We start from the raw sequence: 17,481 nt of genomic DNA on the forward strand, positions 1-17,481 counted from the left end.
TTGCGTGAAATTGTAATCACATGTCAGTTCTAGTATGATATATTTGTCCAATGAATACCCGTTTATGATCTGCATATCTTCTTGGTGTAGCAATTTTAATGGCCAGTAGTGTAGAACGTCAGATTCCATCCCAGCGATCTCTGGTTTAGGTTCTTGAGGAATAATGTGCTGCCACTGCTCCACAGCCGTTTAGGCACCTCACTGAAAGTGTCCCCAGCAGAGTTAAGTCGTCATAAATGGGAAGAGTGGACACACCTCACATTATGTCCATTAAGTGTGCTTAGATACTTTTGATCCGATAGTGTACAGTGAAGATCTTGTGTACGAGTAAGGTGTGAAGTGCCTTGCAGGACAGTGTTTTCTGGCGGTCGCACGCAGGTGGGCGAGTCCCTGCTCGGCCCCAGCGCGGCCATTTTGGGCCTGCTGCGGCTGTGGCGCGCCCCGCCAGCGGCCAGTGGGGTACGCGTCTCTGACGGCGCCTGCCTGCTGCTGCTGGCCCTCTGCCCTCTGCTCATGGCCCTCAAGCTCACCACGGAGCGCTCGCACGACCTCCTGGATCTCACCTGGAACGTCTTCATTCTGTTCGCCAGCAGCCTCGTCTTTGTCAAGGTGAGGGCCACTCTTCGAAAGTGCCAATATACGCATTTCTTAAAGCACAAAACAAAGAGCATTGTTAGGCTAATGGGAAAAGTCGCACTTGGTTACATGCGCCACAAAGCAAACATAATATAAGATTTCTCACCTGATATTAAACCTCACAGTTGCTCGATGTTGGTTGAGTTGCAAGTGATAAAGGATTTAACGAACATTTATGTCAAATAATGTACACCATACTGCGATAATTAACCTTTTCATGTTTGTTTACACTGAACAGCCAAAGAAACTAGTACACCTGCCTAATCGCCGAGCAGGATTAGCCAAGCGGTCTGAGGCACTGCAGTCATGGACTGTGCGGCTGATCCCGGCGGAGGTTCGAGTCCTCCCTCGGGCATGGGTGTGTGTGTTTGTCCTTAGGATAGTTTAGGTTAAGTAGTGTGTAAGCTTAGGGACTCATGACCTTAGCAGTTAAGTCCCATAAGATTTCACACACATTTTAACCTGCCTAATATTGTGTAGGCCCCCACAAGGACGCAGAAGTGCCACAGTACTACGTGGCCTGGAGTCAACTAATGTCTGAAGTAGAGCCGAATGGAACTGACACGATGAATCCTTCAGGGCTGTCCATAAATCCGTAAGAGCACGAGGGTGCGGTGATCCCTTCTGAACAGCACGTTGGAAGGCATCCCAGATAAGTTGAATAATGTTCATGTCTGGGGAGTTTGGTGCCCAGCAGAAATGGTTAAACTCAGAAGTATGTTCCTGCGGCCACTCTGTAGCAATTACTCTGGACATGTGGGATGTTGCATTGGCCTGCTGGAATTGCGCAAGTCCATCGGAATGCACGATAGACATGAATTCATGCCGGTGATCAGAAAGGATGCTTACATATGTGTCACCTGTCACAGTCATATCTAAACATATCAGGGGTCTCATATCACCCCAACTGCATACGCCCCACACCATTACAGAGCCTCCATCAGCTTGAACAGTCCCCTGCTGACATGCAGGGTCCATGGACTCATGGGGTTGTCTCCATACTCGCACACTTCCATCTGCATGATACAAATTGAAACGAGACTCGTCTGGCAAGACAACATGTTTCCAGTCATCTACAACCAATGTCAGTGTTGATGGGTCCAAGCGAGTGTAAGGCTTTGTGTCGTGCCGTCATCAAGGGAACATGAATGGGCCTTCGGCTCTGAAAGCCCGTATCGATGATGTTTCGTTGAATGGTTCAAACGCTGACACTTGTTGATGGCCCAGCACTGAAATCTGCAGCAATTTGCGTAAGGGTGGCCTTCTGTCACGCTGAACGATTCTCTGCAGTCGTCGTTAGTCCCGTTCTTACAAGGTCTTTTTTTCCGGCCTTAGTGATGTCTGATATTTGATGTTTTACCGGATTCCTGATATTCACGGCACACTCGTGAAATGGTCATACGGGAAAATCCCCACTTCATCACTACCTCGGAGGTGCCGTGTCCCATCGCTCGTGCGCCAGCTATAAAACCACGTCTAAAAACACTTAAATCTTGATAACCTGCCATTGTAACAGCAGTAACTGATCTAACAACTGTGGCAGACGCTTATTGTCTTATGTAGGGATTGCCAACCGCAGTGCCGTGTTCTGCCTGTTTACATATCTCTGTATTTTTGTTCCCTGTCTGATGATCAGCTTCGTCACAAGCAATTTGAACCAGATATGTGCCATAATGATTAATAGATACCATATCAAAAGGTTCTCCAGTGGCAGGCTCAAAGATATCCGAACGATCTGAATTCCGTTTCGGAAGATTTGTCTGCAGTTCACATAACCTGTCTTGCAGGTTCTCTTCTCTCTTTCTGGTACAGTTTGACTGTACAAAATTGTTACTCCAAGAGACCACAAGAGATAACTACTTTGCTTGGATATCAGTGCAGACGCAAATTGATATAACGATAATACAAATATCACAAAACACATCATTTTAGAAATGACATAACATCAAGCTTGCAAACATAAATTTATTACAGTAAATGACATTTCAAAAAGCAAGTTTCAACTTGAAAATACATTTTCACTGAACTGGGCACTCCAGTGCAGCAATTATTGTTCCTGTTAATTAACCACGAACGATATTAAATATGGTTTCGATCACAAGTAATAAAGTATGGCATTACGTAAAATTTAGTTTCGGAGCAGATTCGGATAAAAAACCTAATAGGATTGTTAACTATGCACAATCAAATGTTAGAATCGTAATTTTTTCACCAATAACTATCTGATTGAAATTGAAATGACGAGATCAAAAAGTTTTGGCCTACCTGGATTCGTATCCAGCACCCATCGTCGTTGACTTCTAGTCAAGAATAGGCGTTGAAAGTCGGTTTATTTCACCAATGACGAGATGTGCACAGAACTGGAGATAACATGACGTAAAGTTCTGTGCTGGCTGGGAATCGAACCCTGCACGTATTATCTCCGTTGACTACACACGAAGAGATTTTGACTGTAGAATTAATTTTCACCAGTAACTATGGATGGTATGTTTGAACCTGAAATGATATGACGAAGCCAGTACCAATCATTGTTGTCCAACACGTTGTGGTGGCGCGGTTACGTTCGTCCATTACCTGTACCTACCTGTGAACTCGTTGCGCCAGATCGCCAGTAGGAAAGCCGAGCAGAAACCTACCATACTGCAACTCGCACCAGGCGGCATAGAACGTAACTATTCTAAGAATCGGGAATTTTGAATGACAGGCGGAAATACTGGCAAAACATCGGTATATTCTGAAGCTCGATAACGTACAAGTTCACTGCCAAGCCTGTGCTAATCTTAACTCAGTCATGCGCAAACCCTTTCACGCGCGTTACCCGAAATCGGAACAGCTACTAAGCACGAATTGTTCTTAAATGAAATTCATCGGTGTATAATGCCCTCAAGTTATTAGTCACCGATCTGCTTAATTGCTGTCTTTTCTCAAACACAAAATTACTTAAAAAATCCGTACTATCTAAAAAACACACCGGAATAAAAATATGCCTTCACTTCAAAACACTTTTGAAACATGTAGCACAACAAAAACCGACAAATTATAACTTTCTTCAGAGCCTATACTACACACGACCGTACAATTGAAAGGCTGGGCTCCCACTACTTTAGACTGCTGTAAGCATTCTATATCTCCAAGAGAAAAGATGCCCAAACAATACTCTGTTCTGATTGGTTAGTTTTCTTTAAGACCAATAGAAAAGCATTATTCTCCCGCGCTAGTCCGCGCGTTTCATGACTAACTAATCAACAAATAACACACTTTTGAATTGTACTTTTTCCTGAAATAAATATTTAACATGCTGATACGAGGGCGGTTCAGAAAGTAACCTCCGATTGGTCACAGTGCGGGTTGTGGGGGGAGTAGCGACGCCATCTGTGTGTTCATGCACTCAACAGGTCAGTCGGCATCAAGCTGTGGTCGAGTGAACGTCGTACCTGCGCTAGTTTAGTTTTTGTGGCAGTTTGAAATGTGTGCTGCAATAGAAAACCCAGCCAAATGTGAAGTGCGTGCTGTCATAAGGTTTTTTACAGCCAAAGGATATTCTGCAGCAGCTATTCATCGTGAGCTTTGTGCCGTGTACGGACCAAGAGTTATGAGTGAAGGAGTTGTCCGTGAATGGGTACGTTTATTTAAAAGTGGACGAGAAAACGTTCATGATGAAGAGACGAGTGGTAGACCATCATTGGTGACTGACGAACTCGTTCAGACAGTTGATGCAAAAGTTCGTGAAAATCGACGTTTCTCAATGTCGGAGTTGTCTACTGGTTTTCCACAGATTTCTAAGACTCTCTTGTACGAGATAGTGACAGCAAGATTGGGTTACCGTAAGTTCTGTGCACGATGGGTGCCCAAAATTCTTACCGACTACCACAAAACTCAAAGAATGGCCTCTGCATTAGACTTTCTGTCACGTTATGAGGACGAAGGAGAACCGTTGTTAAACAGAATCGTGACCGGTGACGAAACCTGGATTAAGTACGTGAACCCTGAGACAAAAGAACAATCAAAGATGTGGGCACATTCAAATTCGCCTACCAAACCAAGAAAAGCCTCGCAAGATTTTTCTGCCAGAAAACTGATGGCAACGGTGTTTTGGGATGCCAAAGGGGTGTTGTTGGTTGAATTCATGGAACGTGGTACGACCATTAATCAAGACGTGTACTGTGAAACAATAAAAAAGTTACGACGGGCTATACAGAACAAACGCCGTGGTATGCTGACTTCCGGTATCGTTTTTTTGCACGATAACGCCCGTCCTCACTCTGCTCGCAGAACAACGGCCCTTCTTGAGTCCTTCAAGTGGGACGTTATCAACCATCCACCTTACAGCCCAGACCTGGCGCCAAGTGATTATCACCTCTTCATGCATTTGAAGAAATGGCTCGGGTCACAGCGGTTTGATGACGACGAAGAGCTCAAAGATGCGGTCACGGGCTGGCTCCAGGCACAAGCGGGTGATTTTTATGCAGAAGGAATTTCAAAGCTTGTGAAGAGATACGATAAGTGCCTCAATCGCTATGGAGACTATGTAGAAAAATAGTGCAAAGATATTAAAATATTTTTATTTAATTTGGTGTATTTTTTTAAATCAACCGGAGGTTACTTTCTGAACGGCCCTCGTATTTTGTTTATAATTTACATTATTAACTATTTTCATTTGCACTCGAATTAGCTTTCCTTTTACCATAAACGTACTTAACGTATTATGATACAAAATTCACCGTCGTCTGCATTCACACTGTCTTAAAACTTTCTCACACTAGTTCATACAGCGTTCATCAGTAGAACGGTGATCTACATATTTATTTTAGACCGCAGTCACTCATCATTCACACTACTAAAAGCATATACAAAACTGTACAAACACAAATAAATAAAAAAAGTCTTCAAGAAATAAACAGAACAACTCACAAAAACATTCTCTTGACCTGTTTCTTGAATGTCTGTGCACACTACTGGACTCTGGTGGTCAAAATTATTAACTGCATTATAGTTCTTTCTGTTTAGCCCTATCCGCTACTGTCCTCTGGCGGATGAAAATTGGAACTACATACTCGACTGAACCAGTTTCAGACCATCTGTCACTGGGCACGCTTGAGTCATTCTCCCGATACAAAGGCTCTAGACAGGGGCGATATTAGGTGCCACGCCTCAACGTGCCGAGAAGTGTTAAAAATCACAACCATTTGTCACCTGTAGTTTGGTGCGCGGATGCTACATCTTGCAATGACATGATGAAAACCTTTGTGCAGGTGAGAACTCGAACCAACATTTGCGCTCTTCATGGGGACATTGAACAGTTCGAAATCTTTGGGAAACGGTGAAATGACGGGACTGCATCGCCTCAAAGGCGTCAAAGCCAGCGAAAGGAAAGATTTGAGTTCGAATCACAGTCCAGCATCAACAGTTTCGGAATCTCAAATTCAGATACAATAAGAAATAAGTGACTGTCGATCTTACATGATGATTCGCTCTCCGCGCGGAGTGGCCGCGCGGTCTCAGCCGCCATGTCACAGATTGTGCGGCCCCTCACGCCGGAGGTCTGAGTCCTCCCTCACGCATGCGTGTGTGCGTTGTTCTTGGCATAAGTTAGTTTAAGTTAGTTCAAGTAGTATTTAAGTCTAGGGACTGATGACCTCAGCAGTTTGGTCCCTTAGGAATTCACACACATCGGAACATTTTAATGATTTGCTCATAAATAAAAAAAATCTCGTACAAGAAAAAAATTCGTGACGGAGTTTCTACCTGGCGTGACTTCTGCCTTTGCCAGGATCCAACCTACGCCAACTCTACAAAAGTGCGTAGCGAAGGGATATCATGTTTTATGTGGATTAGGAACCACTGCGCATACCCTACAGTGTTCAACTTGTGTTGTCTGAGTTAAAAGAGGGTCTGCTTGTGCTCGTTAAAAATGCTTGCTTGACGTGTGGATCGAACTCGGACCTTAAGCATGCGCAGCTAGAACCATTCCCGTAGGCCACCAACCTACATATAGCAGTGGTTCCTGATTGTACCGTAAAGAAGGCTGCTCCACACCGAAAGAGAACTCTGTTTCTCTGGAGGTCGATTCAACCTGTACGATACATTCACTTCATTCACTGGACGAACTAGTGTGAGAAAGTTTTAAGACAATGTGAATGCAGACGACGGGGAATTTTGTATCGTTTTTCATCCACATTGATATTCACTAGCTGTGTACCAAGTGAGTGTTTTAGAGTAGATTTTTTAATCGCTGAGGTAAAGTCACATAGTAGCCAGCTGCACGAACTGACAACGCGATAGGATGCGGAAATTTCTGCCAGAAGTGTTGTTTTCCACTTGTAATTCTGTTCTGATGTATGTATTTATGTCTGCTCATAAATACGGCGCAGAATACAAGCAAAGGTCAGATATCGAGCACACACTCGTCTTTACATTTTTAATCCGCATTTCGTCTCATTTTATGTGAAGAGTACTGATGCATGTAATCCACCGGAGCAAATTGTACCAAAAAATGCGAGTAGGGCGCGCGGTCAGAGAGTTCCATACGTACTTGGTACATACGTACCAAATTTTTCTAATGGGCACTGGCATTTTTAAAATTCTTTTATATTTCAATTAATTAATTTTTTGTTTCCGTTTATGGGTCTCCTTGCGCCCCTATAGCCCTTCCTTACGCTCGCCTTCAGCGCATTCCAGAAGTTTCTTGAATGAAGTAATTAAATGATCTCTTCTTGAAATAAGGAGTAAAGTCTTTCTTGCTGAGAACAAGAAATAAACGCCTACTACATGAGTAAAATGTTACAGGTGTAATGATAAAGCAAATTAAAAGCTGTACTCTTTGAAAATGTAAGACGCATTCTTGTGTTCTATAAGCAATCTCCTATATAGATGAGCTACAATTTCCTAAAATTCTCCCAGTGAACCGAAGTCAACAGTTCACCTTCCCTGCTACCATCTTTATGTGCTCGTTCCATTTCATACTGCTTTGCAACGTTACAGTTAGATATTTAATCGACGTTGCTGTCCTATTCATCTGCAATAACTTTTTTTTCTTTTTACATTTAGAGCAAGCTGCTAATCACCACACCAACAAGAAATTTTCTCTAAGTCGTCTTGTATCCTCCTACAGTCACTCCACGATGACACCTTTTCGTAAACCACCGAGTCATCAGCCAACTGCATGCTTTAGGAGAAGGTACCGTAAAGTTCTCACTCCGAAAATTCTGCGAGCATTTCTTGCTGAAATATGTCACAAATGGGTTATTCATGCTGGAACTGAAGTATTGGAAGGAGACATATTGAAATTACCGTACTGAACTTTTTGGAAGAAGGCGTTATGGTGTTCTTATTGCACAAAAGGTTCGTGCGGAACATTTGTCTTCCTCTAACTTCACACCCACTGCAGCAACACTTCACGTAAATTCAAAGCAAGCTAAAAACTCGCTAAAACTTACAGGAGAAGTACGACCATTTTGCAAAGCTCACACTCATTCGGCCAAATACTACAACATAGTGAGTGACAATCAATAGCGTAGCAACAACTTAAAGCAAGGTAATGGTCATTTTACATGAAATCGAGATTAAAATGCTGAAAACTGCAGTAAGAGAAACAAGTTCTCGTGTTCTAGCTGCAAGAAACAACATTTTAAAGCTATATACACTGACACTGCTACCTCTACTTCATCTTCTTAGCAAGTTATTACTACTTCTGTAGGGAAAAACCAACGTAAGTTCAGCAGTTTTTACTTATCTTCAGACAGCTCGAGTTTCCGTCAGTGGACCCAGAGGATTAAGCAGACTTGCTTCCTGCATTCAGAATAATGTAGTAAGTTAAGTTTCATTTGCAAGGTCCTCATTGATGAACTGGACTTAGAAACAATCGAACACTGCGACATATCTGTCAGCGCCTTTGAAGTGCCATCCGCAACTTCAATTCTTCTGGTCTCTACAGTGGAAACACTTATTCACCACCAACACTACCAATCAGACTCAACCCAAAACCAATGCTGAACCCTGCCTGACGCAGTTCACTCCTCCATCAACTGTGATCCACCCCACTGCCCCCAAATCACCCCTGTTAATATTCCAGAATTTCTCAACCTTAAAGCTTCTCTCACCCCCATTCCCCAAATCCTTCAACATGCAAGCTAACCTCACATCCTCAGAAAGAGCCACAATACACCACCTTAAAACTGATCCCAAGCTTATAATCCTATCTGCTGATAAGGGCTTCACTACTGTGTTTTTAACTGCAGGGATTAACAGGTGAAAGGACTCCACCAGCTGTCAGTTTCATCCATCTACAAATCCTGCCACGGTGACCCCATTCCAGAAATCCAACAGGACTCCAATCTCTCCACAAATCCTTAGGCCCTCTCCACAATTCCTTAGGCCTATCTTAGAGCCTCTCACCTGGGTCTGTCACTCTCCTTACCTGTACCATTCCCTGCACTCCTACTTTTTACATGCTTCCTAATGTCCATAAACCCAACCAACCAAGATGACCCATTGTGGCTGTTACTGTACCCCCACTGAGAGCATCACTATGCTCAGAGACCAACACCTTCAGCCTATTACCCACAGTCTACCCTCCTATATAAAAGACATCAACAATTTCCTCCACCAGCTCTCCACCATTCCTGTTCCTTTACCCCATGGTGCCCTGCTCCTCACTATTGATGCCCTCTCCCTTTATACTAATATCCCTAATGCCCCAATTCTTGCTGCTATTGAACACTACCTTTCCTAATGCCCAACAGACATCAAACTTGCAACCTCCTTCCTGGTCACCATGACCAACTTCATCCTCTCCCACAATTACTTCACCTTTGAAATCACCACCTACAAATAAATCCGGGGTACGGCAATGGGCACCCACATAGCACTACCCTATGCCAACCTATTCATGGGTCATCTAGAGGAATCCTTTCTAACCATCCACAGACCAAACCCCTAACTTGGTTCAGATTGATTGACAACATCTTCATGACTTGGATCGAGGGTGAGGACACCCTATCCACATTCCTCCAGAAGCTCAATAACTTCTCTCCCATTCGCATTACCTGGTCCTCCTCAACCCAACAAACCACCTTCCTCATTGCTGACCTCCACCTCAGAGATGGCTACATCTTTACCTCCATCCATATCAAACCTACTAACCACCAGCAATACCTCCACTTTGACAGCTGCCACCCATTCCATACCAAGAAGTTCGTTCCATACAATCTAGCCACCCATGGCTTTCACATCTGTAGTGACAAGCAGCCCTCTCCAAATATACCAAGGGTCTCACTGAGGCATTCACAGACCAAAATTACCCTCCCAACTGTGTACAGGAACAGATCTCCTGTGCCTAATCTCTCCAATGACCCACTAGCTCCCAAAGTCTCACCATCTGGCCACTTATGACTCAGTACTACACAGGACTGGAGCAACTACATCACATTCTCTGCTAAGGTTTTAACAACCTCATCGTGTCCTGAAATGAGGAATATCATTCCAACTATCCTTCCCACCCCTCCTACTGTGGTATTCCACTGCCCACCAAACCTACACAATATTCTTGCCCATCCCTACTTTACCCTTGCTCCCAACCCTTTGCCTCATGGGTCATATCCCTGCAATAAACCTAGATGCAAGACCTGTTACATGCATCCTCCCACCACCGTCTTGTCCAATTTGGTCAGAAACATCACACAGTACTACCTGTGAAAGCAGTCATGTGATCTACAATCTAAGCTGCACCCACAGTGCTGCATTTTATGTGGGCATAACAACCAACAAGTGACTGTCCACATGAATGGCCACCAATAAGCTGAGGCCTAGAGACAACTGTATCAGTAAACAGGGTCCAAATGAAACCCAGATAGCTAACTTGACAATAAAGGGCTGTATCTCATCTAGTTACTTCTGTAGATCTAAACATAAAGGTGATGGAGTTTCCATATATATTAAAACAGGAAAGCCCCTAAAGACTGCAAACAGTAAAGGTGTGAGATTGCCTATAGCTAGAGAAAAAGACTTTGAAATTGCTGGTGTAGTGACTGATGACTTTAGATTGTTTGTGTGTGTGTACAGATCACCAAGTGGCAAGATTAGCATTTTTCTGAACAAAGTGACCAACTTACTGAGAATGAATATGAAGAAACTTCAATATCGACAAGGGGAAAAAATCAAAACCAAGACAAGATTTTGAAGAATTGTTAATACAATGCAATATGGAGGCAATGATACCTGAACCAACAAGAGTGACTTCTCTTGTCAGTTATTGATATTACTAGGTCTAACTATGAGTCACATGTAGTACAGACAGAAATATCTGATCATTATGGACAGCTGATCTGCTTCTGCAGGAGTAAGGACATAATATCTGAACCAAATCAAACAACCAAAGAAATCAGGAACATCAGTGAACAAAATGTTAACATCTTGAGAACAATATTAAGCAGGGAAACCTGTAATTAAGCCCTATAGATGCAGAATGTAACTGAAAAATATGATTCCTTTACTACAACTACTAAAAATCATTTTAATGTAGCATTCCCCAAAGTAAAGAGGCAAGAAAAGATGCAGGATCAGACAAAGTGGAAATAACAGAACTGCGAAGGAAGCTGCAGAATCTGAGACAGAGGGGTCAAGCAGAAAATCATAAAATGCTACAAAAGAAGGAAAGGAAAATAGCACAAGAGGCAAAAATGAGAGCAATTAATGCTACCATGGTGAACTCAAGAAACAAGGCAGCTTGGAATGCAATTAGTGGTGAAAGACAAGAAAAAGCTGGATAAACAAAGAAACAGATTCAGGTCAATGAAAATAAACAACACAGTGGTTACAGATGGTACAGAGATAGCTAACATACTCAATGATAACTGTATAAATGTGGTAGGGAACTAAAAATTGGAAAGAAATAGTCCACAAAAGAAGGTTACTAAGATATCGCAAAAATCAAGCAGAACCATGCTCTTGAAATCAGTCACAGAAGCTGAACTGAGGAAAACTATACAGAAGCTGAAGTCCAAGGAATCAGCTGGTGATGATGAGATACTGAATCATGTAACAAAACAAGTAAGTGAGAAATAATCTCACCATTGCTGGACATAGCAAACAGCTCTCTAAAAGATGGAATTTTTCCAGAAAAACAAAAGATAAGTAGGGTGGTACCAGTGTACAAAAAAGGAGATAAGGACGATCTCAACAACTACAGGCCAGTTTCACTGACATCAAGTTTCTAAAAAATCTTGAAAATGCATATGTATCATAAATTAATTGATTACATGGACAAATACAACATTCTCATACAAACACAGCATGGTTTCAAAAGAGTAGATCTACAGAATCAGCATTTGCCAGTCTGACAGAATATATTATGCAGTCCTTAGATGAAAAACAAGTTGTATCAGCAATGTTTTTGGATCTCTCCAAAGCATTTGACACTATTGACCATGAAATACTGAAAAGAAAATTGGAAAACTGTGATATTCAATGGGAAACACGGAAGCAGATAGAATCATACCTATGGAACAGGAAGCAATATGTACCAGTAGTTGATGCATATCAGACACCAAAACCATGAAATATGGAGTGCCGCAGAGACAGATAATGGGGTCATTGCTGATTAATCTGTTTGTTAATGACATAAATGTTGAAGAGAAAATATTGTATCAGATAACATGACAATACTGAACAATGACCAAACTGTGGCACAGCTTGAGAAAAGAGCATACATATCTGAAAACACCACACCTCAACAGGTCCTGGAAAATAGACTTGTTATAAACTTAAAAAATACTATGTATGCAGTGTTCAGAAATAGAGAAGGCTGTGCACGTGGGTTTAGAGGTGGATGAAACAAGACTAGAAGAAGTAAAATTGACTAGATTCTTGGGTATTACTGTGATTAACAAGCTGAAATAGAAACAACATATTAATCCTGCCTGTAAGAAACTCAGCTCCATCATATTTATAATGAGGCAGCTAGCACAGTATGCAGACAAACAGATTCTATGAAACTTCCTGGCAGATTAAAACTGTGATCCAGACCAGGACTTGAGCTCAGCACCATTGCCTTTTGTGTGCCAGTGCTTCTGCACACAGTATACCATGGACACTCTGAACCATACCTGCAGTATGGACTGGTAGTGTGGGAAAACTCGAACATTCAAGAAATAAAAAGTGTGTTCACATTACAAAAAAAGCAGCCAAAATAATATTAAGAAGAAAGACTTCTGAAACATGCAGAAACTGCTTCAAAAGACTAGGCATCTTAACTTTTTCCTTCTTTTACATATATAAAACTGTACTACATGTCACAAAAGATAGTCCAGAGTGGACTAAAAATACTGGTGTAAACACCCACAACACACAGAGGAAGATGACATACAAAGCATACTCCACTGACTGGCAATGCTTGAAAAAGGACCCCAATACACAGTCATCAAATTATTAAGAAGTTTGCCTAAAAAACTGCGTGACAAGGTGCATGACGCTAAGTTTCCAAAGAACCTAAAAGACTACCTAGTGGAAAAGGAATTTTACACTGTTGATGATTCCAGCTCACATTAAACTTGTAAATATTGTTAATTACAATCAATAATGTTAGGGTTAGGAAGTATGTGATAATGATGGGTTATGTATTTTTGATATATCCTATACTACATGTATGTTCACTGTACACCATGTAATCCTACAGGATCAAATAAAATTCAATTCAACCACCAATTGCTGAGCACTCTGACCAACACAGCATTCATACTTTAGAAGAAGGCCTTTTGCCCAAAAGCTCACTTATTTTGATGTTCATGTCTGCACTCAGTATCTCCACTATTTGGTGAACAATAATCTATCCTTTTCATAATATTGTCAACCACACAGTAATGTAGATATAAGCATAAAAAAGCACATACTTTTGATAACAGAGCAAAGAAACACAGAAAATAATCATTTGATGATGATCAACATCTTGAAAACAATATGGTGCATAGTTTACAAAATAAATAATAACCAAGGCTGTAAGTTCTCAGTCTACATTTTATAATGTCAGTGATGCAATAAATAACCAATATTTATAGCTTTTCACTCACCAATTTATGGCAGTAATGGAAGAATTCCATCCAGTTCCCCGTTGTCACTGTTGTCAGAATCAGTGCTAAAACATCTTTATCATTGTTATCACCAGGCCAAATCATTAGTTTTTCATGGTCACTGATGATACCTTCCAATGTCCATGCTGCTTGAATAAGTTTTTTGGCATGCTCAACTTTCTTTTCCAGAGCTCCACAAAACAGCCTTCCACCTATACTATTTTAAAGGACTTGTTGTTCCTGCTGTGCATCTTCACATCGCTCCATACTAACTCACTGTGGTTGAAATGGCAGTCACATGGTAGTACCCTTATCAAAGTATGATGCTGTTCCTTGGTGATTCCATCTAGTACATATATAGGCATTGTAGGTTTATTTGTTTCACAAGCAAATATAACAGAAGCTCTGCCATACTCACATCAGCAGTAATATTTCGCATCTGTAACCACTGCACCAGAACTTCTTTATGGTCATTTGTGGTTAGGGTTTTGTTCAGTAATACTGAATGCTGTGGAACATTGTACACTACAGTTGTAGTAGGTACAGGACCATTCAATAAATCGTGAATGACCCATGTTTTCATGGTAATCACCTGTCTCGTTGGACCTAAAAACTAAAAGTGCATCAGGAACAAAACCACTGGATGAGCCTGCACGTGCAATTAATCTCTAGCTCCTCTTCCCATGGCTGATGACTACTACTGCTTGGGTTGTCACCCTCCCAGCATTTACTGACAGCTCCCCCAGTGTTAATCTACATTTCATCTAATCACATTACTGAATGTAAGCCCACAATTTTGTGCAAGAATATGCTTTCAGCCTTAACAATGTCTGCCTTTTCTAACAGGACTTTTCAACCATTTAGAACTTTGTAACACAAACTCATACTTTTCAGCACAATTTTAGTGACATTTTCCCACCCCTGAAAAGTTTACTTTCTTTTAATGACCCTAGAAACTTTGGTACAGTAGGATACTATTTCCTGCTGTAGTAAGCATATATGCCATGGTGTCAGTGGTATACAACATGAGATTCATGTGCCTCCCATCAGGTATACATGGTTATGGTGTATTACAACAGAGAGAGAGAGAGAGAGAGAGATGAGTTGTTAGATATGATCTTGTGGAGCGGGAGGACGGTGTGAGGAGGATGAGGAGCGAGGGAGATACTATTACTAAGTCAGCGTTGTTCACCAGCCATGGTCAGGCAGATTGCTTTACATCTGACTGATTATCTATTAAAACTACTACTAAATCTAAGATAACAGACAAGATGTTATAAACAATGGTTATAAACAACACTTTACAGCTCTTCATATTTCCAGTTTGTTGCTTCACACATAGCAGCATCATGTTGACCAGTCTACAATTCCAAATGTAGAGAAAAATTGATTTACAGAATATAGTGGCTGCTGCATGGGCACATGTATCAGTCTAGCTCTGAACATCCTAAGTGGCAATGTTCGAACATCTGGTGACAGGTGGTTGACCACTTTCCAGGCTACTGTGGGAAACCTATCCAGTGTTTGCATAGGCGACAGTTTGGAATATCAATGTCACCTTTATGTATGGTGTTGTAATAGTGAATCTCTTGTCTCTTGCACGAGGATCCTAGGCTACAGAGTTGAAGAAATCATTACACCGAACTGCTTGAAAATGTATCTACAGTGGTCAAACTTATTGCTGGTAGATATTATTCTTACAGCCCTCATTTGTAGGAGCAATATGTTTTTACTTCCAGTAGAGTGTTCCTGCAGCAGCGATCCATGTGTGATGTGGCTGTGGAACAGTGCATAATATACTGCAATTAAGTACTGATCTGTTATCATACATTTGAGCTCCCCGAGGAGGTAAATTAGTCTTGACAGTTTGAAACACATATTGTGCAGTGTGTTTGATTGTCAACTGTGATTCCTGGAAGTTTTCCGGTATAAACATTTGCTATGGGTCCACAGCCACCAAAGATGCATTATATTTTCTGGATTTTATTTTCATTTAATTTCATTTTGTTTGCTTCGAACCGCTTTTTGGCTACTTCAAACAAAATGTCAACATCCTTTAGTGTTTTCTACAATTAGTCATTAATGTTGTACCATCTGCAAAGAGCAGGGAATGACCATCACAGTTTAAAGTCATTGACAAATATTAAAAAGAGCAGAGGACCAATTTCAGAGCCCTGTGGTACACTGTGTTCAAGTACCATTTCACAAGACATTGGTTTCTGGATACGAATATGACGTCCTTTCATGATTTTTCAGACTTTATATATTAACTGATTGATGACAGCATGGAATGTGTTAAAAAAGATGTGGATAAAATAAAATTGAATTAATTATTGTGCTTTGGATAAGACAGAATTTTCCCACCAATGTTGATTATTCAGAATGGATCTGCATTCGCTGTAGTCTAGTATAGTGCAATGTCATCTGCAGCATCTGTTCTGCCCTGGCAAAGCAGGTGGCATGCTTCGTTCACCAGCGAGCAGCCATGCAGGAAGCGGTGCAGCTGCTGCTGAGCTGCAGGAACTGCCATTATGGTGGAGACAGTGGCAGTGCCACACGGCACTCCTACCAGAGGCTTGGGCGCACCATCTATTTTGGCATACAGGTCAGTAGTTAGCAGTCATCAGGTACGGCACACACAATTCACGATTTGCATTCACTCGAGACTTATGTGTCACAACATGCTAAATCTACAAGCCACCAGAAGCAGACCTTCAGCATCAGTCCTCAGCAACTGCTGATGGTCACATGTAGCACATATGGACTGATCAGCTCTATGGCAAAGCAGGGCATGAAAATGATTTGTAAGCCCACCAGGAAAAATATACATCATTCACTGGCGCCACCTGGTGTGTATAATTTTTGCGATTGTGGCCAAGAACGTATAGAACCATGAAAAAAAGTATTAACGCCTGTTTAGCCAGACACTTACATTCTTAAAGTGTTTATTAATGATTCAATATTAACACCTGTTTAGCCAGACACTCATATTCTACTGTATTTATTAACGATTCTGTCAACAGTCTTTGAACTGTGCATTGCAGGTGTCATTCAACTACGTTTGGTGGGTGCTTTGAAGCCAGCAGCTATGGGATTGATTGATTGATTGATTGATTTCTTTATTAATCCATGTAACAATTTACATTGTGTGGATTTCGTCAGCAAAATCATATACAATACAATATACCTACAATTATACACATATTTTTGTATTTACACACATTTTTGAGGTATCTTAAATTAGTTTTATATCCTTGTGTAATTTGTAATTTTCTTATAGTACTGTACAATTTTTGATATCATATTATAACTATTTCCTCATGTATTACAATGCAGGCTACTTTAATTACACTACATGTTGTAATGCAGATAGTCCATTACTGCGTAATAACTTTTATTTAATAAAAAAAATTTTAGTTTCGTTTTGAACTGTCCGATTGTGTCAACATCTTTTATTTTTTGGGGTAATTTATTATATAATTTAACAGCATTGTACAACAAGCTCTGCTGAATTTTAACTTTATTTTTCCTCTCTAGATGCAGATTCTATTGGTTTCTAGTTTCATAGCTGTGTACTAAAGAATTTTTCATATAGCAGTCAATATTTTTTTTTTACATACATAACACTTTGTAAAATGTATTCACAGGGGACAGTTAGGATTTCCAGCTTTTGGAAATGTTCAAGGCAGTGAGCCCAGGTTGTTTGGGTTTGTAGATAATAGGAAGAAGGTAAAAGATGGGGGTGTATGGTTTGTGTTGGGTGAGAAGTTTTATGCATTGAGGT

This window comes from Schistocerca serialis, chromosome 7, assembly GCF_023864345.2.
Source record: "Schistocerca serialis cubense isolate TAMUIC-IGC-003099 chromosome 7, iqSchSeri2.2, whole genome shotgun sequence".
NCBI lineage: Eukaryota > Metazoa > Arthropoda > Insecta > Orthoptera > Acrididae > Schistocerca > Schistocerca serialis.